The 23,034-nt window shown below is 42.4% G+C and overlaps 1 long non-coding RNA gene across 1 annotated transcript in view; it reads right to left on the bottom strand.

The window, feature by feature from the left end:
* LOC146871405 (uncharacterized) overlaps nucleotides 1-8,827 on the bottom strand; it is a 160,507-nt gene extending 151,680 nt beyond the window's left edge. The window contains exons 1-3 of the long non-coding RNA XR_014981000.1: nucleotides 8,724-8,827; nucleotides 7,760-7,857; nucleotides 7,386-7,493 (exon numbers count right to left, since the gene is read on the bottom strand). This is a non-coding gene — a long non-coding RNA (uncharacterized LOC146871405). The remainder of the gene's footprint in view (nucleotides 1-7,385; nucleotides 7,494-7,759; nucleotides 7,858-8,723) is intronic.
* Between the last annotated feature and the right edge of the window lie 14,207 nt (nucleotides 8,828-23,034).

Below are 23,034 nucleotides of genomic sequence, written 5' to 3'. Positions count from 1 at the left end.
CTGGTCTGGTTGCTCCAGACTGGCCCTAGCTGCTCTCCAAAAGAGCAGCCCCTCTGATCTTGCTGGTCAGAACAATCAGCTTTCCTCTCTTTCCACGACTCCTGCCTTTGCCAAGGCTTGTTTGCTTCTTTCGAGTCGCCGACACCGCCGACAGCGAGAGCCTGCGTGGGACAGCTCGTGAACAGACTCCTGGATGTCGTCAACCTTCGGGGACCACGTGGCTGCGGAGACAAGCTACACCTAACCACCTGTTTGCACCCGACATCGCCTGGTACCTACCTGGTGCCACGCCGGTCACTGGCTAGTGACTATGAACACTGTCCCCTCTGCTTTCAGGTCTTCTACAACTCCGATCCACTCTTGGATCCACCGCATCTCTTCTGGACCGACCGCCTGCAGCATCTTTGTCATCAGGCTCCATTGAATCGATAGAAGAAACCCGACGCACTTCGAGACCTATGCACCCGTTTCCTGTGGGTGAGGTAAAGCTGGCACTCCGGTGCCCAAGTGTAGAGAAACATCTCTAGTGTCTGTGTTTTGAATCTTAAGATCGTAGTCCATCCAGAAGACCCTTTCTGCAGTAACTTTTAAACTTTTACGCACCCATTGAAAACCTATGGGAGCCCGCGTGTAACTTTCCTCACTGCACACGCGACCCGTGGACCTCCTGGTCACTAACTGAAGTTAGCTCCTTGTAGGCCCAGCGATTCTAGAGGCCCTAGGCCTTTTCCCTTTCCAGAGCCCATCCATATAAAGTGCAACTTCTGTATATTATAACATTGTCTTGTTTAACGATTTGTGCTCCTGTGCTCATAAAGAGTCTAGGGGATACTTTGAGAAATAAATACATACATATTTTGAATATATATCTGTGTGGTGTCCTTTCATTGGTATAAAGGGGGGTTGCAATTGGTAAAACAGCCTGCTTAACACGCTTTAACGAGTTTAGCCTCAAAGACTGCTTAGCCTACGCTACCACTAGGGCAGCTAGTCCGAAAAGGTTGACTTACAACCACACCATAAGGGTTGCTTGGCATGGTACAAGGTGGTCACTTTAATTAGTGAACATCATATACCAGGCCAACTTCTCACAATACCCATGCTATATGCTTGGGTAATTCCCACATTCGAAAAGGTACAGGCACTCATGGTCCATGGCACAGCCCAGAGTGTACAAAAACAACTAGGGCAGTTCCACAAAGAACTTACCAAATTGGCGTCCGAAATCCTTACTAGCACTTCAAAAAGGGGCAACGGACGCGTTGCCGGACCAACTTGGTACAATACGGCATGACGAAAGGCAAAAACAAACTTACTGACTTCTATCAACGCAGGCAAGGGAAGTGTGGAAATTAGGGCTATGAGAACTGCCTATAATTCCCTAATTATCAATGCCAATAGCGAATGGGAACATCAAAAATGGGAAACACTCACCACTTCACTCGCACGGGGGGATTCACGCAAATGTTGGCGCTGCGTGAACACAGGTTCCGCGGACGTGGCCCCAGCAGTGGAGCCTAATTCAGCTAGGGTAGGGTCAGATCACTTCAAGTCCTTCTATCAATCACCAGGAGGAGGAAACACCTGTTCCCACACAGATGGTTAATAACATTGTGGAAGTGGTGAGTTTTACAACAAAGGAGGTCCGAGTAGCTATTGCCGGGTTGGCATCAGGCAAGGCACCAGGCCTGGATGTCCTCCCGGGCGATCTTTTTAAGCAGGAACCGGATGTCTGGGCACCTTATTTAACACTATTGTTCAATTCCGTTCTGGGGGGTATGGAGGTCCCCGACACTTGGCTGGGCGCAGAGATCGTTCCCATTTATAACAAGCATTTGCAATGCAATAGGTCTCGCATTTGCGAGAGTTTGAGCTGTTGGCATTGTAAATAACAATGCGTTTTATTTATGTGTTTGTTTTGAAATGCCAATAGTTTAAACTCGATGCGAGACCTATTGCATTGCAAATGCTTGTTCTTCATATGTGCACAAGTTATGATGCTCAAGCATATAATATATATATATATATATATATATATATATATATATATATATATATATATATATATATATATTTTTGTAAGCTGTAGGAGTCACACTATTGGAATAGAAATGTGACATCAAATCTACCTCAGTGGAAAATATGATAGCTAAAGAGAACATGTGGATAACCACACAAGCCTGTTTGGGATTACTAAGGATATTGCTGTTCCATATATATGTTCAACATTTCACTGCTTTCTAGGTCTGGTTTTAGCCAAGACCCTTTAATTTTGCTAATAGTATGTGTATTATGTACTTACTTAAAAGGGGTTTCAGACAACACTCTTCATTCATAAGCCTGATTTTGTGGGTCGGCACTTCACATATTGGATAACTTCACTCTGAGTGATGTGATTTTACCCTTTTACGTGCCAGGTACTAATTTGTAATGTGTATTTTTGAGGCAAAAATTATTTTGTTTTTTGGCCAATATATATTTTTTAGAATGATGCAGGCCTTAAAGTTGCTAAAACCATAGCAAAACAAGAATTGACAAAGCAAACCTATTGGGTTTGCCTATGCTTAATTTTCTTGATCCTAGCATGAAAGAGACCACTCATTTTGAAATGTTGTCTTAGAGTTACCAATGTCTACTTTTTAGTTACTCTTGTAGTCTCATTCTAAATAAAATAATGGATTTGCTAAGAAAGCAACAATATATGTTGGGTCTGGTGTCTCAGTGGACTAATGCACCCACTGCAAAAATCTATCTGTGATGGTCACAATTTCAAATCCTGTTGGCTCAGCTCATACTTTTATCATTATGAGATCTATAAAAGGAGTACCATCACGTTGGGCAACAATAAACATGAGTAATTTCAGTGAGTGCCAATAAAAGGAGTACCCTCGGGTCACATTAAACAGCTGTTATGTCAGTCTGTGCAAAGAATGTGTGATTTACAAAAATGCATGTTACATCAGTTAAGAAGTAGGAAACATTGATGTCCACAGCAAGAGTGAAGGATACAAGTGAAACAAGAATTGGCATTGCAAGGCATTAAAGGAATGTTAAATGGTGATGTGAAGCCTTACAAGTAGATAGCATGGGAATGGATATGTAGTTGTGTGGAAGCAAAGAACTGTAAAATAATATTGGTGCAGGGTAAAAGGTCAGGTAACAGTGCACTGGCAAGGGAGATATAAAAATCCAGGTAGGTTAATGAGTTCCCTCCTGCCATCTGTGCTGCTGCCAGAGAAAAACACCATAAATTATCTCGTTATCTAAGACACTTTAACAGCTTACAATGTGTGTGTGCCCCTGAAAATTCAAGCTCAGGCAGCTGGAAATTAAACAAACACAGCTGGGTGGAGGGCAAGCACTTTTTTGTGGAAGTGCACAACTTCTGACCAATCAAAGCATGTTCTCCTGACTACCCACATGTGGGCAATGGCAAAGCCCCTTTATTCTGCTCTCACACCTAGCGACAGATGCGCTGTCAAGCCAGACCATAAAAAGGGAAATGCGTTCGGTGTCTCCCCCATTTAGAAATCATTCCATTAAAACATAGGTTAATCTTTACAGTTTTCCTCCTGATGACTTCATACACATAGAAACATGTTTTCAATGATATTAGGATTATAGCCTATATTACAGTGCAATTATGTTTTAGACCTAGCTTATATTTTTTACGTTTAGTATTTGATGCACTCAGAAAAATGTGGTGTTGTAAAGTGAGTAAGTACCCGGTATTGCTTTCTTTGTGCAGAAACGTATGCTCGCGAGCTCCGGCTACGGAAGGCGCGAGGAGACGTGATTTATTCTGACAGGAGTTGTGTGAAAAGAACCTTCTGATTCCAAAGCGTGTCAGTCCAGGGAGTGTATCAGAGTTGTTCTTCCTCTCTGAAGAGCAAGAGGAGAGAAGCGATTTTTCACAGATAATTCTGAGCGGGTTTGACTCTTTCACGCCATACCTCAGGCTCCAAGCACTTTCCAGTCCGACACTCATGCAATTGTAAATAGCAATGTTTCTAAAAAAAAAAAAAAAAAAAAAAAACACAGACCAGTCGGACAGTGTTTTTCTTTCCTGTCATGTTCTCTTGGAAAGTGCTGAACAAATAAATTGCAGCCCCCACAAGAATAAATCGTTCCAGTACACCACACAACAAACTGTGTTTTTGGATGTTACAGAGCCGTGCGCTTGCCAGGAGCAGTTTCCTTAGGGGTATGTTTTCTCGTGTTCCCTAGAGTTCAAACGATGCTGGTGACCTGGAGGCGGACGCAGCTGTCACACCTGATTGATTTACTTGCAATGCTCTGGCGGAGCAAGTCAAGAAGATATCTGTGGGTTACAAATCAAAGCGTGAAACAAGTCACCCGTGTTCACCTGCCGCAAATTGCCGTGCTTTGTGGCATTAGCATTGCAGATGGTTCATCGGTGGCATCGCAGCGTGGACCTAGGCTGGCGATCCATCTATTTAAAATGCGTGCCGGCGCGGCTGTATGGAAGATGGAAGAAGCAGTGGAAAGCCAATGCACCTGGCCTTGAATTGAAGGCGTTGTCGATGTGGTGAATAGAGGCAGATAATGCGTTTTGTAATGTTAATTTAGGGTATTGCAACTTTAACATCAGCAAGGTATCGAAACTGAAAGTGATCGCAATCGCGATCAAACATCAAAGCAGCCGTGCGGCCGCGAAACTGAAAGAAAACGAATGCTTTCAGGCTGCCAAATGGTGCGCGCGCCCGGAGCACATGCACTGTAGTTGGCGGCCTGAAATGCACTCGTTTCCACTTCCAAAAGTCGCTTACTATAAGTCTCGCCAGAGCAGCGCTAAAGCGCTGTCTCAGGCGAGACCTAAAAAGGGTTTGCCTCTGCTCCCGGCCAACTATAGACCCATCAGTCTTATCGACGTTTCGCAAAAAAATTTCGGTAGACTGATGCTCAATCGCCTCCAGGACTGGATTGAGGAATGCGAAATCATGAGCCCCTATCAAGCAGGGTTTAGGAGAGGGGTCTCAACTGTTGATCAAATCTTTCGCCTGAATCTCCTTTATTGGAAGTCTGTCTTAATTGAGGGCGGCAGCCTGTACACAGTGTTCGTAGACTTGCGAGCGGCCTTCGACTTAGTGCCCAGGGATAAACTATGGGCCGTCTTGACGGATCTAGGGGTTCCCGCTGATATCATGATAATTTTGAAGAAATTACATCAGGGAAATTTTGCAAGGGTAAGGTGCGGTAGAGGAGGAAACCTTTCGGATGGTCTTCCCGTTGACAGGGGGGTCAGACAGGGCTGTGTGCTTGCACCGACCCTTTTCTGCCTCTTCGTCAACGGGGTTATCAGCCATCTAAATGAGCTAAGTAACATAGATGCCCCCAAGCTGGTTGGCAGCAGGGTTCCAGCCATCATGTTTGCAGACGATACCCTGCTACTCTCCAAACCTGGGCTTAAGACCTATTACAGAGGAGCTTGGACTTAAACCTATAATTTTGTGTACACCAGAGCTTTTCTTCAACTATAGAATGGAGCTCCAAGTGATTCTGCGCCTTGTAAAAGTTGCCCAAGTTCCATGGTTAAGGTATGTGAAGCAAACTTGCGAGTCACTGGGAAGACCAGATTTGTGGTCAGATCCAGCTAACGTATGTTGTAGGATCTCACGCAAATCTATCTCCATGGCCTATTATGAGTACAATCTAAGGGTTTCATTCAAAAATGTTCGGGCTGGGTCCTTATCCGATCATTTCTTGAGCCTCAAAGACTCTTACTATCGGGAGCTTGTCCTTGATGACATAGGCCCAACACTAACAAGGAAACTCTATATGCAATGGCGTTATGGCACTCTCCCCCTCAGGGCATACACGGACCGTGGGACACATTCACAAACCGCAGCACAATGCCCAGCATGTGGTCATCCGAGGGAGACTGACCTGCAATATTTTTCTGTCGAGCTTATCAAAGAGCCAGGAACTATTGGCTTGTCCCACTTTTAAAAAATTTGAGCTTTAGGCAGTACCTCCCAGCTTTTAGAATTTTAAAAACAGATCTATCGGCTTCTACAGTATTTGCAGTTGCAAAATTTTTAACAGCAATGTGGTTCAGTCGCAACCGTTGTATAAAATCAAATACCGGTGAATGAACTTTTTCTGATAATCATGGTTTATTTGTTGTTTGATGGATTATAATTCGCTTTTCTATTTTGTATGTACTTCTTTTCTTTGTGTGTACACTTGTTCTATTCTTTTATGGTCCTAGTGACCGAAATAAAGCTGATATGATGATTTTACTTTTGATTTTCTCTGGAACTACTGAACGGATTTACACCATTTAAGCAAAAGGCACATGCCTGACCTGAGGACTACCTCTTTGCCAAATTTTAAGTAATTCTTTTCAGCCGTTCGGGCTGTACCTTCGACTAAAGGTCCTATGGGGAAAAGGTATGGGGCAAACGCGTTTTGGGACCCCCCTTTTTTTTATCAGCCCCCGCTTGACGAATTACCCCGAGACTTTCAGGGTAGGAGCTGAGCGGAGCGCCCCATTAGTTTTGAAAATTTCACGAAGATGTGTCAACCGGCGCCAAAGTTATTCAAAATAGAATTTTCAGATTTCCTATGGGGACTCGGTCCTAACTATAAACTGGCAACGAGAGAGAGAGAAAGAGAGAAAGAGAGAGAAAAAGAGAGAAAAAGAGAGAAAAAGAGAGAAAGAGAGAGAAAAAGAGAGAAAAAGAGAGAAAAAGAGAGAAAAAGAGAGAAAAAGAGAGAAAGAGAGAGAAAAAGAGAAAGAAAGAGAGAGAAAAAGAGAGAAAAAAGAGAGAAAAAGAGAGAAAAGAGAGAAAAAGAGAGAAAAAGAGAAAGAAAGAGAGAGAAAAAGAGAAAGAAAGAGAGAGAAAAAGAGAGAGAAAGAGAGAGAAAAAGAGAGAAAAAGAGAGAGAAAGAGAGAGAAAAAGAGAGAGAAAGAGAGAGAAAGAGAGAGAAAGAGAGAGAAAGAGAGAGAAAGAGAGAGAAAGAGAGAGAAAGAGAGAGAAAGAGAGAGAAAGAGAGAGAAAGAGAGAGAAAGAGAGAGAAAGAGAGAGAAAGAGAGAGAAAGAGAGAGAAAGAGAGAGATAATACATTGAAAATATACAATAAAAAAACCTAAAAACAATACGACACATTTGAAAAAAATAATAAAGAAATCATAAAAAAAGACAATGAAAGAGCGACCCAGGACCAAGATAAATATTTTTGACAATAACAAAGGACTACACATAGCAAACGCCAAACTAACAGAAAAAGAACATGTTACCATATTTATTAATCAAAAATAGTGCACAAAGAGTAGTACAGATAAGAGAACAAGTATTTTAATAAAACCTCAATATTAAACAAAATCAAAGATTATGAAATAATATAAAAAGGTGTCTCACCTTACTAGGAATATCAAAAGAGTGAGAGAACACAGTAATTCAAGTTCAGTGCTTGAGGTGTATCTAAACACTACTACGGATACTTCAATTCAATCAGTCCGTGTAATTCTAGAAAATTACAAAATACCATAAACAACAACGGTACATACAGGAAGGCAAAAACACCGAAACGCAAGAAGAAATCTCAAAATTAAAGGAAGAGGAAAGATTCTGGCTGATAACCAACCTAGCAGCATGTTACATACAATAAGATTAATATTTGTAATTTAAGTATAATAAAGACATCAATATTTTTAACAATTGAATAATTAGCAAGATGAATAGTAAGTGGTCCTAAAAAGACCTGTTAAGAAACCCTATATAATATGCCTCACCTGAAGCATAAACCAGTAATGAGGAATATTCAACTTGTATCAAGTAATGGCTCCTAATAGTCCAAGGAAGCAGGTATATATAAAACCTGAAGTGATCCCTGAAAAGATTGAATAATTACATAAACATCAGTATAAAATGTAGACAGAATACTCGTCTAAGGCGCAAGATGTACACAGGCCAAAGAACAAAAATAGGAATAAATAGACATCGGACACGTGAAGCCTCAACTTAATAAAGGGAGAAAAAGATCCAAAGTGAATCGCAAATGCAGAATGAATAGTTTCACACATGTAATGATAAACGGGAGCAAATAGACCCCGCTATTGATATCTGAAAATAAAATAAATAAATATACCTAGAGCATCCAAAACGGGACAAACCCTGTGTGAAAAGATAGCCAATTAGCCTTACTTGAGATATTCCAAAGACGTTCTATCACTAATGAAAAATTATTAATTAGCTCGTCTAAAGCAAAAACATAGAATAAGATACACAGTCAAGAGTTCCTGTTTGCATCAGGTAAGAACAAAACAGATCAATCATAAATTTGCCATCTACATAACCAACGGCTCGCTTAGTACGTTGCAGACAAAAGCACACATATTCTAAAAAGAACGCCAATAGCGTTACTAATATATTGGGTTTATGAAACAGATACCCGCTATGGGACAAAGCTATTGTAATGAGAGAGGAACCTAAAGTATACCCAGCGTGATGTTGTAAAAACGCAATGGTCAATTCTACGAGATATACATGTAAATGCATTCAAGGCACAAAAATATGAGCCAGTTTCCAATTTTACCACGTGTAGGCAAAGTCCAATATTATCTAATATGCAGATTGTCAGGGGCATTATTTACGCTAGCCATAACGTGCTGAGAGGCAGGGAGATCGCAAGTCTACACAAGCGCGCAAGGCTAGCCCTGAAGGAACGAGGGATTAACCGAATGTCAAGGTGCTTACCTCGTCTGCGATAAAGGAAAGTCGGACAGCATGGTGACTGTTGACGGCGCAAGTAGGAATAAAGGCGCCGCAATTTTCATTCAGCTTAAGAAGACGCGCTGTGAGGCATGATGACGTAAAAACGATGTGTACTAGGAAGACATAAACAAGGGACCAACGAAAGGTAGACGGAAGTTCCCATCTCATGGCGGCCATATTGGAATGTATACATCTTATATTCACACTCATGGGAACAGTGTAATAGGCTACAGCTCAGAGTAACAAATCAGCCCACAAGAAATGTCCTTCCAATTAATGAATAGCTGGACAACATATAATCTCTATCCCGATGTTCCAAAAAATAATAATAGATGTTACACGGATGGACCAATAATGTACAAATCGATGTATGCCAAGAGAACATAATCAAACGACCAGCAAAAGGTAGGCGGGAATTCACATCCTATGGCGGCCATATTGGAGTGTATAAATCTTATAGTTGCGCCCTTACAAACAATATAATAAGCTACAGCTTAAAGCAACAAACTAGCCAGGTTTGAATGTCCTTCCAAATATTAAATGGATGGACATCAAATATCCTCTATCACGATATTCCAAAGATAATATATTACATGAATGTACTAATAGCGTACAGTTCAAGTAACCATAGTGATGTATGTACAAAAATGTTTAAAAAAAAATTAGCGATACCAATATGGCCAAAATATTTATATTAATTACAATATAGAATTGAAGAATATCTATTATATAATGTTCCCCCATCCACAGTACCAAGAATCAATAGGTGTAATATCCAACTTAGTAGGTCTAGTACCCCCTATTGATAGAAAAATAGTCACTCAATATGTATAATAAAAAAAAAAACGAGTAGACAAAAAGGGATGTATTACAGCACAAAACAAAAATATCAATGTCCACAATAATAATTAATAAGACATATATTCCCTTTCAAAATGAAATAAAAGAGATCATAATCAATCGGAACTCTAGATAGGCCACAAAATCTGTACACTATATTAAACAATGAGATATTAATACAGAATAGATGGTACAAACATAAAGAGTTGAGCGAATTAAAAGCAAAGTTGGTAAGCAATTAGGTAAAGGCCATACCCTCTCATAGTGCCAGAGTAACAGCTCAAGCCTAAATATCGCTGGATAGTAAGGTTGGCAGAAATGTTCATAGAGTTCTTACTCTACACGACACAGAATAAAGAAGAAAGAGAACAAGCATTGACATAGCCAATAGGTCTCGCCTTTGGGACCTTATAAGTGTTTAGCCATGCAACAGTTGCATAACTAAATACTTATAAGCTCCCAAAAGCGAGACCTATTGGCTATGCCAAGCGGCCGCGAAAGTGATCGTGATCAAACATCAAAGCGGCCGTGTGGCCGCAAAAGTGAAAGTAATCGCGGTACAAGCTGCGCGCGTGCCCGCGCACATGCACTGTAGCTCTAGGCTGGCCTGGTAGCACTTTTTGGAGCCCTCTCAATAAGTCTCGCCAGACCAGCGCATGCGCTGGGTCAGGCGAGACCTAAAAAGTGACAAAATATAATAAGAAAATAAAACAAGAAAACAAGATGGAACAGGAAAAGGAGGAATAACAACCAGCAGTTCATTAGTAATTGTGCACTTTATGAGATGGTACTTGGTCTAGAATGTTCATTTATCTTCAACTTTTAAACAGTTGGTCATAGCGACATTCTTCTCTACATTTCTAAACAAGGAAATAATGCAATTCCCCATCAGTATTATGACCCATTTGGGTCGCTTTCAAGCGACAAATCCATTTCGCCTCCTTCTGTCTGACTTGTAGCTCTCGATCGCCACCCCTGGCCTCAAGGGGTACATGGTCAATGCCATGAAACCAGAAGGAGTTGTCGTCAGGATGAACTCCCATGTAATGTAAACTTGCGGGGTAACGGCTGTCTCCATTGAGTATTGCCCTGCGTTGTTCCTGAATTCGAACCTTAAGTGGGCGTACTGTACTTCCCACAAATTATATTGCAATTGCAGCCTAACACGTATATTACATGCGTTGTGTTGCAATTGATGAAATGTGCAATCTTATGTGATTTGGTAGTATTGTAAATAAAATTGGTAGTTTTATTTCTCCCAAAAGGACACATATTACAGGACCCACAGGTAAAAAAGCCTGTTGGCTTTTGAGGTAACCAGGTGTTACATTGGTTCGTCACATAACTAGGGCATAGCACGTCACGCAGAGACCTTCCTTTACGGTAATTAATGGATGGTCCATTAGACAGGCACTCATTGCAGCTTGGAATGTCTTTCAGGAGACTCAAATTCTTTTTTAGTACTTCATAAACTTTACTGCTGTTGGTGTTATGCTGGGTAATAAACCTAACTGCCTTATCCTTCTGTGTGCAGGTATTTACTTTAGGTTTATCGCAAAGGGTATCTTCCCTTTTAAGTTGTTGTGCCTTTACAATTGCCTTGTCCAGTACCTTTTGGTTATAGCCTCGTTTTAAAAATCTTTTCTTTGAATCAAGCACATTCTTATGATAAGTGTCTTCCTCACTGCAGTTCCTTCTTAGCCGTATCATCTCCCCATAGGGAATATTGTTGATAACTGAACGTGAGTGTGCACTTTCAGCATGCAAGACTACATTGCAGGCAGTTTTTCTAAAAAGGGTACTTTGTATAACCCCTTCTTTTACATAAAACTGTATGTCAAGAAAGTTGATCTTCATTTTGTCATGTGTCATAGTCAGTTTTACATTGAAGGTATTGTCATTCAGATAGGAGTGATATTCATTTAGCAATTCCATGGATCCAGACCACAGAACGATAATATCGTCAATGTACCTCCCCCAGAACACGATATGTTCGGTCCAGGGGGAGGCACGTCTGTGCCTGGCATACTCCCTCTCAAACCACCCCATAAAGAGGCATGCGTAAGAGGGAGCAAATTTTGAACCCATGGCAGTCCCGAGTATCTGATGAAACCAGGCAGTACCAGGTAAGAAAAAGTTGTTATTTAGAATGATATGAATCATTTCTAATAACATATCGTTGAATTCATAATGTTCCGCACGCTCTGGCAAGAAAGGAGCAGACAGCCAGTATTCCAAACTCCTTAATTATACAGGCTTTCCACGTCAAATGTGACGAAGCAAACTTCATCAGACCACTGGAAATCATTGAATTTGACCAGAATGTCTTTGTGATCCCTAATGTACGAGGGAAGGTCTAAGACATGTTTTTGGAGTCTACGATCAACGAATTCTGAGAGTTTTAGTCGGTGAGTCAATCCCTGAAATAATAGGGCGGCCTGGAGGAAGTGCCGCCCTTGTGGATTTTAGGTAAAATGTAATGCATGGATATCTAGGATTATCAATTCTGAGATATCTGAACTCATCTTCAGACAAATCAACATACCTCCATTCACACAATCTCATATTTATCATGTAGTTACTTTCTTGATGGGATTAATAGCGATTGGCTCATAACAATGAGTATTGCTCAGCTGTGGATCAATCTCAGACATGTAATCACAGTAATTCATAACCACAACATTACCACCCTTGTCCGCTTCTTTTATAATAATAGATTTATCTAGTTGTAATCTATTGAGTGCTTTTCGTTCAGTGACGGTAAAGTTGTGGCTAATACATTGTACATGTCTACCTGGTGTCTGCAATTTGTACAGGTCCTCACTCACTTTATTATAGAACATGTCTACATTTGGATAGTAATGGAGAGTGGGCACAAATTTGAATCTTGGTTTGAGACCACTGTCAATGTTACAATTTTGTATAATTTCAAAATCATTAAGTAGAGTTGACATATCATGGTTTTCATCATCCAAACTGAGCAAAAGTTGTACATTACGTACATCCGCAATAGTACGAGTCAAATTCTCTGGCCTGATCAGAGGCATGGTCTTTGGTATTTGTTGTGAAAAATAATCCCTTCGTTTTAACCCTTTCGATGCGCATGACGGAGCGGTTCCGTCATGCGCATCGGTTGCGCTGTGCGTATGACGGAACCGCTACGTCATGGCCCCGCCCGCGCAATAGAACCTTCAGCACAGCACGGTAATCCGCGCCGCGCTGAAGGGGTTAAGGCTCTTACAAATTTGTACAGATCGATATGTACTTCAGGTCATATCCCCAACCTGGGTAGGGCAAAAATTCAAACCTTTACTCAGGAATGCCACTTCATCTTTGTCAAGAATTTTATTAGACAAATTTACAATCTTTAATTCAAAGTCATTGTTAGTATCGTCTGGTCTCATAAGGGTACATAACATATTACCATTCATAGTCAAGGCTTCGCTACTGTATTCAGTTTCTTGGTTGGCCCTCGTCCTGTACCTGCCTTTTGACCTCCTGCCTCCCCTCCTGTTTTGGGCTGTTCTCTTTTTTGTTGGAGTCTGCTGCTGATTCGAAGTTTTGCGAGCCTAATAGTATCAATCTCTGAGAGTTCTCATATACATGTTTGAAATGAAATTGGAGGAATTCTGTCTCTTCCATGATATGTGAACACTATATGCACTTTACTATTAGGGTTTGTTATTGTTTATATCTGTTGTTTATGCCGCAATAAGGAAAAATGATTGATGGATCATGGAAATTTGATTTGTTTGATTTTGGTCATAGTTTTTTTTATAACCACAAGAGAAGAAAAATTAAATATCACTAAAAAAAAATGAAAAAAAAATTCACATAGAATGGCCATGCATATACCACATCACAAACAAGGAAGATTTGTCTAAAACAAATTAATCTGTCTTAAACCATATACACCTCGGTTTCGTACATCACTCAACGTGCATGATTTCTAATTAATTTCATATAAGGATATCCAGTGTTTGTAGCTCATGTATTAATATTTTGTCAACACGTTTCAGTGGAGTTGACAAATAAATATCTTCAATAAATAAAATTGAACAATTGTATACAACATCCAGTGTAGTTTAAAACATATATAGCAAACAGGAATCTGGGAATTTACTGCATCCCGCACATACATCATCCGAACAATCAATAGTCCCCTTCATCATACATCAAGGATAGCGGCCTTTATTTACTTCTCCTCCACATGTTTGCAACGTGATACAATAAAGCTCGGCATGTACTTAGTTTTCAACTGTATTATGAGAACCTCAAGTTCACTCAGGTTAAAATCTTCAAAGTTGTTACCTTTAGTCAAAAACACTTGTTAAGCGCAAAAATCACCTCAAGGTTTAATGGCGCCTGCGGGACTCCAGTGGGCTAAAGGTCATACCTTTTATCATTATTTCTGATCAAATAACCACGTTTTTAATTCTTTCCGGAAATGTTTGTGTTCCACGATGGAGTGAAGATGGGATGGAAGCTTATTCCAAAGATGGGGGGGCGAGAAAGGAAAAGGTTCATCCCCCACTTCGTACAGTGCGGAGTCGAAGTGGGGTAAGAAGAGATTTAGAACTAGATCTTAAGGTCTTTCGGGGGGGGGGGTTCACTCCATCCAGTTACTTCATGCTTGTCCTTTGTGCCATTCTGCTTGTCTGGCTTCACTTAAAGATAGATGATTGACCATAAACCAAGGAACTAATTTAAAACATTTACCAGCCTTCAGAAGGAAGAAAGGGGCAACTTCATCAGCAACAACAGTAGACACATTAACAGTCATTGTAGCAGGAGGAGGGATTAAGGGAGAAAGGCAGAGAGAAAAAGCTAACATATTTGTCCCGAATGGGATTCTCCCAATTCCCACCTCTTCGCTTATTGCTAGTGGCTCTATAAACAGGAATAGCGAACAATGGGCAGCCTGACCTTTTGCCCCACTATATGGAAAAGAGATGTGATCCTAGAAAAAAAGTTTAGTATATCCATAAGGGAATTTAATATGAATCGCCATTCCAGTCTGCAAGACCCAGGAGAGGAAGATTCAGCCCTCCCGGGGTTGAAGTCCTTCTCAGCATAAAGGGATATCAAAACAATCTGGATCAGTTGCCTGGATCAGTTGCCTTTAGATCACCCTCCTTACACTTTCATGCATCTGTATTCCCACTATAAAGCCTGGAGAGGGCCAGTTCAGGCATGAGGGCTTTTAGTCTTGTTGCTACTATTTTGGTGAAGAGCTTTACATCTGTGTTTACCTGAGTGAAAAGCTGTTACGATGAACAACACTTAGGGTCTTCCCCCAGCTTAAGTATAAGGGAGATATCTGCTACTCCATTGAACAGAGTAGCCAGTCTATGGACCAGGGTATGTGCAAAAGCCTTACAGAAATGTCCTGTAAAACGGTCAGGCCGAAAGGCCTTACTGGACTTTAATGAGCTAATGGCAGCAGTCACCTCTTCTGTGGTTATAGGGCTGTCAAAGGCCTCCCTCAGAGATAGATATGTAGGATTAAAGTGAAAGTCAATGTTCTCTTCTTGAAGGCCATCTATAGGGATTCCTGTCGTGTATAATACAGAAACAAAGGGAATGGAACTCTCGTAGGTTTGCATTTTTTGTTTCAACGAAATGGAAGTCTTAAGTGATTATCCCTGGCACATACCCATTTTAAGGTGTCCGTTTAAGTAGGCGATCTAATTGCGAGCTCATTCGGTTTAATCGGTCATGGGGTTTCTTCCTTGGCTTGCCTCTTAAGGCCTTAACTCTCCTATGCCAGATTATAATTTCATTGAATGCTTTGAAGTCTTTCAGGTCATTTCTTATAGAATTTATGAATTTTAGTGACAATGCCTCTCTTACACTAACTAGAAGTATTAAAATAAGCGAATTTGAAGACATTATTGGCACCCAATATTGCTGCAGCAGGGAAAAATTGTAAAAGTATCAAATGGACTAAGATTGCTGAAAATTCTCTTCTGGAAAAGGTGGTAAAAGATAACAGGGAAAGTTTAATTGCTTGTACCAACGCTGAACCTCCCCCCGAAATGGTTGTGGCAGCGTTTGGAAAAATCACAATCTCAATACAGATTTAGTAGGGATATAGGGACGGTGGAACAGTGTATTAACTTAAATCTCCTTATGGGTAAATATACGTTAGCTAAGAAGGAACACATCCATCTCTGCTGCACTGACTTAAGTTGTTTTTTCGATTGTGTCAATCATGCCAAATTATGGGGAACCATGATTGAAATGGGTGCCCCTGTTGATACAATATCCCATTTGTCGCAATTTTATTAATCTCGGACTGCACGGGTAAGATATGGGATGGAAGGTGAATGCACTGCAAGCTTTGAGGATTTTAGGGGCATCAGACAAGGCTGTGTCCTTGCACCCTTTTTTCCACTGTATATTAATAGGATAGATAAAATATTACAACAGATAAACGCTGATGTCCCAAGAATTGGCTACCCGCTGCTTCTGTATGTGGATTACGTGGTATTGTTATCTAGAACTGCAAACGGTCTACAACAGCCGATGGATGCTTTTGTCGCATAAATGGACGAGAGAGATTTAAGAATAAATTTGACTAAAACTTTTGTGATGGTCTGCGGGAGGGGGGAAGCCAAGAAAAAGAATCACTTTGTGAGGGACTTTAAATTGGTTGCAGTCCAAAGATTTACATATTTGGGTCTACTTTTTTCTCATAATTTCAACTGGAGCTCCCACATAGGATTGGCAAAACTTAAGCTTATTAGATCTGTGGAGGCCATATTCAGATTTTCTAGGAAGATAGGTAATAAACCTATACACAATATGCTAAAACTATACAATAGTAAGTGTATCTCGGCCACGTCCTACAGGGCAACAGTATGGGGCATGGCCGATGTCTCTTCATTACAATCCTGTGAAAACTCATTTCTTTGCAGACTTAGCAGTACCTAGGTGTGCATCTATATACATTACGCAAAGAGAAACAAATGTAACCTGTATTATACACATAATCCATATTAGAACAATAATATCTGTAGTAAGAAGGGAGCAAAGTTAACCAGGGATAATATTGTTTAGCTCTTTAAGTATTATGAAAAAAATCCTTGGTTAGCTTATATGGATAAGTTACTCAGAGATGTTGATGAAGATTTATCAGCCAAGAACCCGGTTAGCATATTGCAGTATGGAAAAAAAGAACTGAAAATGGATTCAAGCTAGCCTGGCTGATGAGGTGTTAACCCAAAACTGGTGCCCTGATGCTTGTTTCTGGTCCAGGGAAGACCTGGCTTGGCAGTTCGGGCTGGACTGTTCCCATGAGGCACAGGGTCAAGACTGATTTGCATAAAGCGGAGTCTGTACTGCGGTGGCAAAGTGAGCTAAAGAACGATGATGGATTCCACCCAGATCTGTGACTGGGGGTGAGTGCCTGTAAAGTTTCAGTGCACTGTCCATCATCTCCTTGTGTTTGCTGTGAAGAAGAATGTAACTGAAAATCAGGAAATGGATGCAAGAACTGTATTTAGTATTATTTGATTTTTTATAGATATGGATTTACTCTCCTATGCAAGGTCAGGGTGAGCTTCTTACTGTGCCCCAGCCCCCCTCCAGCCTCTTCTAACGTGCTGTATTAAGTGATGTCATGGCAGCAATTCCTTTCTCCCTGAAAATACTTCTTTAAAGGTATCCCAGAGTCCTTATCTCTCCTGTGTCCTGAAAGAGAAGGATTCCACTATCTGTGCCAACAAGTGTGAATCAAGGGCAGGGTCCCTCACCATTACCAGATGGATTTCCCATTCTACATGCATGCTCGGTCGACACTCCAATTATTGATTGTGTTGCTGGAGTATGGTGTGAAAAGTGATTGAATGAATAGTAACATCGAGTGGCTCCCACTAAACTATTACGAATTACAATATAATAGATACCAGAATCGGGTCTATGAGTACCACGGCCCTTGAAACACGAGTTGCTTTTCCAGGGAATGATTAATCTATGGCCTGCTGGTCGCAGTGCCTCCACCACTAAAGCCTTCACTCTTTTTTGAGTCCTAGGTCCCCAAAAAGGCGCCGTGAGGTTAGAAGAACCCTGGTTCAGAAGTAGAATCTTTAAGGGTTCTTTTAAAGGAAAAAATATTAGTCCCAGGGTTGGTAGTGTCATTGTAATTTGGTATCCCACAGCTAAAACTGTGGTTTTGAAGGCAACATTTATAATGTGCAAACGCTCTCTTCTCCCATGTGACTCAGAATTCAAAATATCGTGAAAGCATTCTCATTCCGAAACAAGATTTCACATTGAGAATAATACTGGACTTGCACTTTCTAAACTGATGTGTCAAGGCACAGGTTCATATTGATAATGCTACAAAAGGATGTCGGTCATGGACCTGCACAATTTGTCTCTTAGGTGCTTGGGCTCTGGTCACGATACCTAAATTGTGGGACACTAGTGACCTCCAGCATATGAAGGCAATCCAGGACTGGGGGGTGAAGCTCTTAATCGCTGACACAAGGTTGTTCAGGATTTCAGTTTGGTGTGCTCCCCTTCAGCCTTTCCTTGGCCCTCTAGTGTTCACGAAAGTGATCATGGTGTTTGTATTTCACTCCAGTCCAGGTACAAACATAACAAGCATTTACAATGCAATGGTCTCGGCATTGGTAAAGTTAGAGCTATTGGCATTGCTCATGACATTATTTTTGTTTATGTTTTTGTTTTTAAAACATTTAAAGAAACGGCATTGTCATGAGCAATGCCAATAGCTCTAACTTTAACAATGCCGAGACCGTTGCATTGTAAATGCTTGTTACCAGCCCGGCCGGGGTGGAGACGGCTGCATTCTGCTGGGGCTGAACGGATACCATGTAATCCGCGCCGCATGGAGGGCGGCGCAATCGGCATTAAATAGACAAGCACTGACCGGGGAGGGGGGGTGGACTCGAGGCAGACCACAGCTAGAGCGTGCAAATACGGACTAGAAACAATTTTCAGAAAATGGTTCACTACAGCCTAGCAACAATTCTCAGAAAATGTAACATTAAAATAATAGTTCCGCGCCTGGTTCCTTTTCCCCCTCAAAGGTAATGAATCCGAAAAAAAAACTCTGTTGCAGACAATCACTACTCTGTCTCAGCGTTTAAAGGGGACAACGTTACAATCCATTTTTTTTTAAATATAGGACACAGTTTCCAATGACGTTTCGAGAAGCCATTAACGCACTAGGCTTCCCTAGGCTGCGTGATCTCACCTGGTCCCTCTCGGAAGTGTAATTCATGCCTCCCTACCAAGGTCCCTTGAGTCACACTGGACACCGTCCCGTAAAACTGAGCATCAAAGTTAAAAGTCCTCAATCCTCACTCAACGTGAAATTCTAAAGAGCAGTGAATGACTGACCTCTTCTCCAATGGCTGGCCAGCATTCAAGAGGCCAGCCAATGGAGAACAGGGGAGAAGAGGGGCGGGTTCAAGCCCCTGTTCTCCAAGTCATTAAATCTCGGAGCGAGACTGCGCAAGCGCAGCCTTCGCAGCCGAGACCTAAAAAGACGAAGCATGACTTGACCCAGTTCTGCCTCTAGCATGAAACAGAAGCAAGGGCATCAAGATAAACCCCTCACTCCTTCAAAATTCCTTGTGTCGGTCAGTGCCTCAGCTGGTCGCGACACACCCCAAGTTCCCTGGGTTGTTCTCAATCCTGCAATAGTTAGAGGCCTCGAAGGAGGGCACATTGCATATCTTTAGTGTGATCCTGACTGCCTCTGACATGGCTTCAGGCCTTATGGAGCTGCAGGGGAACCTCTAGCCAGATAAGTACTGGCGGGTTATCCCATAACCCGATCTGACCCCTTGTGATCCGTTATTAGGACCATACCATTTCGAGTACAGACTTACACAGCGCCACAAGATTCACACCAGTTCCATTCTCACCGATGTTGATTTCTACACCACTGGTGCCGTTTAAAGGCCTACTGCATCGCTGGACCCCTAACTGATCTCAGCCCAAGTTTGACCAAATGCCACACTGCGAGGTCACAAAAGCGCAGCAGCTATTACGGCACCTCATTCTAACGCAGTGATACTCAAAGTACAGCCCGGGGGCCGCTTGCGGCACTTTTGACGTTTACATGCGGCCCCCTTGGTGAACAACAGCACGAGATGCTGTTTAGTTGCTGAGCACTAATTTTCAGAAAGAAATGTTAAATAAACGGACAATCATTCATTAACCTGCAAATAAATTCTTGCCCGTTTATTTAACATTTTTTTAGACCTTCTTACACAATTCCTGACCCACCCAGACATCCTACCCCCACCCTGCTGGCATCAGTGCAGCCCTCAGGCACACACCAGACTGTACTTTGTGGCCCCTGGGCAAATGTTTGCGAGTACCCATGCTCTAACGCAATGCCTCTGCTGCAACACAACTATCAGCTTTTAGACTCTGGCCCTGTACACTAAACACACAATTCACTAGAACACTGATGATAATGAGGAAGAAGGGTGATGGATTATTCCCATCTCACTACCCGGATGATGCGCTATATTGGGATTTACAAAATGCCAATGGGCTAGATATCATCCCTGAGGTGAAGTTTGACTCACCACGAGTCAACAACTGAAGAGAGTGCTTTGGTTACAGCAGTGGCCCTCCTTTGAGAAGAAAAATAAGTGTCCTAAGAAATTCTTTAACCAGGGCCAGTATTAGTGGGACAACAAACAAATGATGGACAGAATGCTGACAATGCAGACGTTCTCCTCCAGTCAAGAGATCTGGGTTAAATCCATCGTTCTTTTGCCCACTACGCCACCCCAGTTCAGACATGGCCATATGCAAATCAGTCTTGACCCTGTGCCTCATGGGAACAGTCCAGCCCGAACTGCCAAGCCATGTCTTTCCTGGACCGGAATCAAGCATCCTAGGACCGGTTTCTGGCTATCAGCCGTCATCAGCCAGGATAGCTTGACTCCAGTGGCGTAGTGAGCACGGGTCCCACGTCTGGGAATACCCATCCCACTTAGGGCGAAAAGCGTTACAACAAACAAATGATGGACGGAATGCTGACAATGCAGACATTCTCCTCCAGTCAAGAGATCTGGGTTAAATCCATCGTTCTTTTGCCCACTACGCCACCCCAGTTCAGACATGGCCATATGCAAATCAGTCTTGACCCTGTGCCTCATGGGAACAGTCCAGCCCGAACTGCCAAGCCATGCCTTTCCTGGACCGGAATCAAGCATCCTAGGACCGGTTTCTGGCTATCAGCCGTCATCAGCCAGGATAGCTTGACTCCAGTGGCGTAGTGAGCACGGGTCCCACGTCTGGGAATACCCATCCCACTTAGGGCGAAAAGCGTTACAACAAACAAATGATGGACGGAATGCTGACAATGCAGACATTCTCCTCCAGTCAAGAGATCTGGGTTAAATCCATCGTTCTTTTGCCCACTACGCCACCCCAGTTCAGACATGGCCATATGCAAATCAGTCTTGACCCTGTGCCTCATGGGAACAGTCCAGCCCGAACTGCCAAGCCATGTCTTTCCTGGCCAATGGGCTAGATATCATCCCTGAGGTGAAGTTTGACTCACCACGAGTCAACAACTGAAGAGAGTGCTTTGGTTACAGCAGTGGCCCTCGTTTGAGACGAAAATAAGTGTCCTAAGAAATTCTTTAACCAGGGCCAGTATTAGCGGGGGCATATTTACAAGCCCCTATCGCCACAGGATCATCACTTTGAACGACATTCCTGCTGCAATAGGGCTTTTGCCTTATTTACAAGGTGGCTTTTAGCCACCTAATGTGGCTTAACAGCGCCTTCTAAATAAGGCACCCTTTCTCGCCATACTTGGTGTGAAAGGGGTGGGCAATGGGTGTTGTGTTGGGCGTTCAGCCGTAACACCCACTGATTTTGACGCTGCTCCTATTTGCAAGGGTGGCATAAATAGGAGGCAGCGCCAAAATTAAGAGCAGGGAAAACCTGGTCTTAACATGGTGAAACGAGGAGAAATACTTTATTTCTCCTTGGTTTTGCTGTTTCTATGTGTGCTGCATTGTGCAGCACACACAGAAACAGCAAATCGCCATGAATGATTGTTTGTGTAGGAAGGTGCCCCTTCCTGCATATAAACAATCATTAAAAAAAACGAGGATTTCCAACTTCTATATGTCCGGTCTTTCTGGTCGCGAACCACATGACAGGGTCAACAAACAGCAGAGTGGATGAAATGAGAAAGCATCATCAGGCAGATCACAAGTGGAGTCTCGATTAGGAGGTGGGAATCTTCACTCACAGGGAAGCCCTGGTTAGATTTATTTGTTGCTGTGCAGTGAAATTTCCACCAAGGCACTTCTTAGGAGATGCATTCCACTGGAATGGAGTGGGGCATCCTCCAAGCCTTTCCACCAATACCTCTCCTGCTTTGAGCTCTGAAGAACAACAGGAAAGACATGACTCATTCATCTTGAGTGCCCAGACTGGGTCAGGATAGTTTGGTATACAGAGTTTGAGCCTGAGCATTTACCTTCCAATCAGGTTTCTGCTTAGGAGTAGCTCCCGTCTCAGCAACTGGGCATCTAAATCTCCACAACTTATACCCCTGTGTATTGAAATTGAATAGCAACCGCTAAACATGTTTGAATTTTAGACTGAGGTGGTGAATGTTATCCTTGTTGTCAGTCACCCTTGCACAAAGTCCATTTACTCTCAGCACTGAGACACAAATTGCCCGATATGGTGCACAAGACACCAATCCCCTGCAGGCCACAGTTTCACATGTTCTCTCCTTAGCCCAGCAAGGTCTTGCAGTGGGTACTGTGAAAGGTTAGCTATTAGCTCTTTTGGCCTTGTGGTTACTGGACCAACTGTCCTTGTTTAAAATCACCAGTTGTGAAGAGTTTCAGGAAAGGTTTGACACGTTTCTTCCCAGACCATTTGTGATGCCCCCATGGGACTTTAACCTGGTCTTGACATTCCTTATGGAGACCAATTCGAGCCTATGCGCAGCTGCTCCTTTGAGCTCGATGCTAAAATGAGTCTTCCTTATCGCCACCATGCGTGCAAGTCATCGGAGTGAGCTGGAGGTTCAATCAGTGCAACCGCCCTACACTGATTTCTCTCCAGACAAGTTGGTGTTGAGGACCCAGGCCGATCTTCTTCCAAAGTTCATGATGCACTTTCATGTAGGCCAATCAATTTCCTTGCTTGTGTTATTTTCTCTGCCTTACTCCTCAAAAGAGAGGCTCCACTGCCTTGCTCCAAAGAGGGCATTGGGCAATTTACATCAATCAGATGAAAGATCACCAGAAAGACGATGGAGGTCTTCGTTGGCTTCTCACTTGTGAAAAACGGCAGGATGGTGCAAAAGAGAACCCTGTCAAAGTGGATAGCACTCTGTATTAACTGCTACGCCTTGCATAAAAGCAGCTGGACCTGAGAGCCCATTCCACCAGTGCCAAGGTCGCTACTGCGGCATTAGCACAAA

The sequence above is a fragment of the Triturus cristatus genome, chromosome 1_1 (genome assembly GCF_964204655.1).
Source record: "Triturus cristatus chromosome 1_1, aTriCri1.1, whole genome shotgun sequence".
Taxonomy (NCBI): Eukaryota; Metazoa; Chordata; class Amphibia; order Caudata; family Salamandridae; genus Triturus; species Triturus cristatus.
This window is presented reverse-complemented; position numbering and strand designations above follow the sequence as displayed.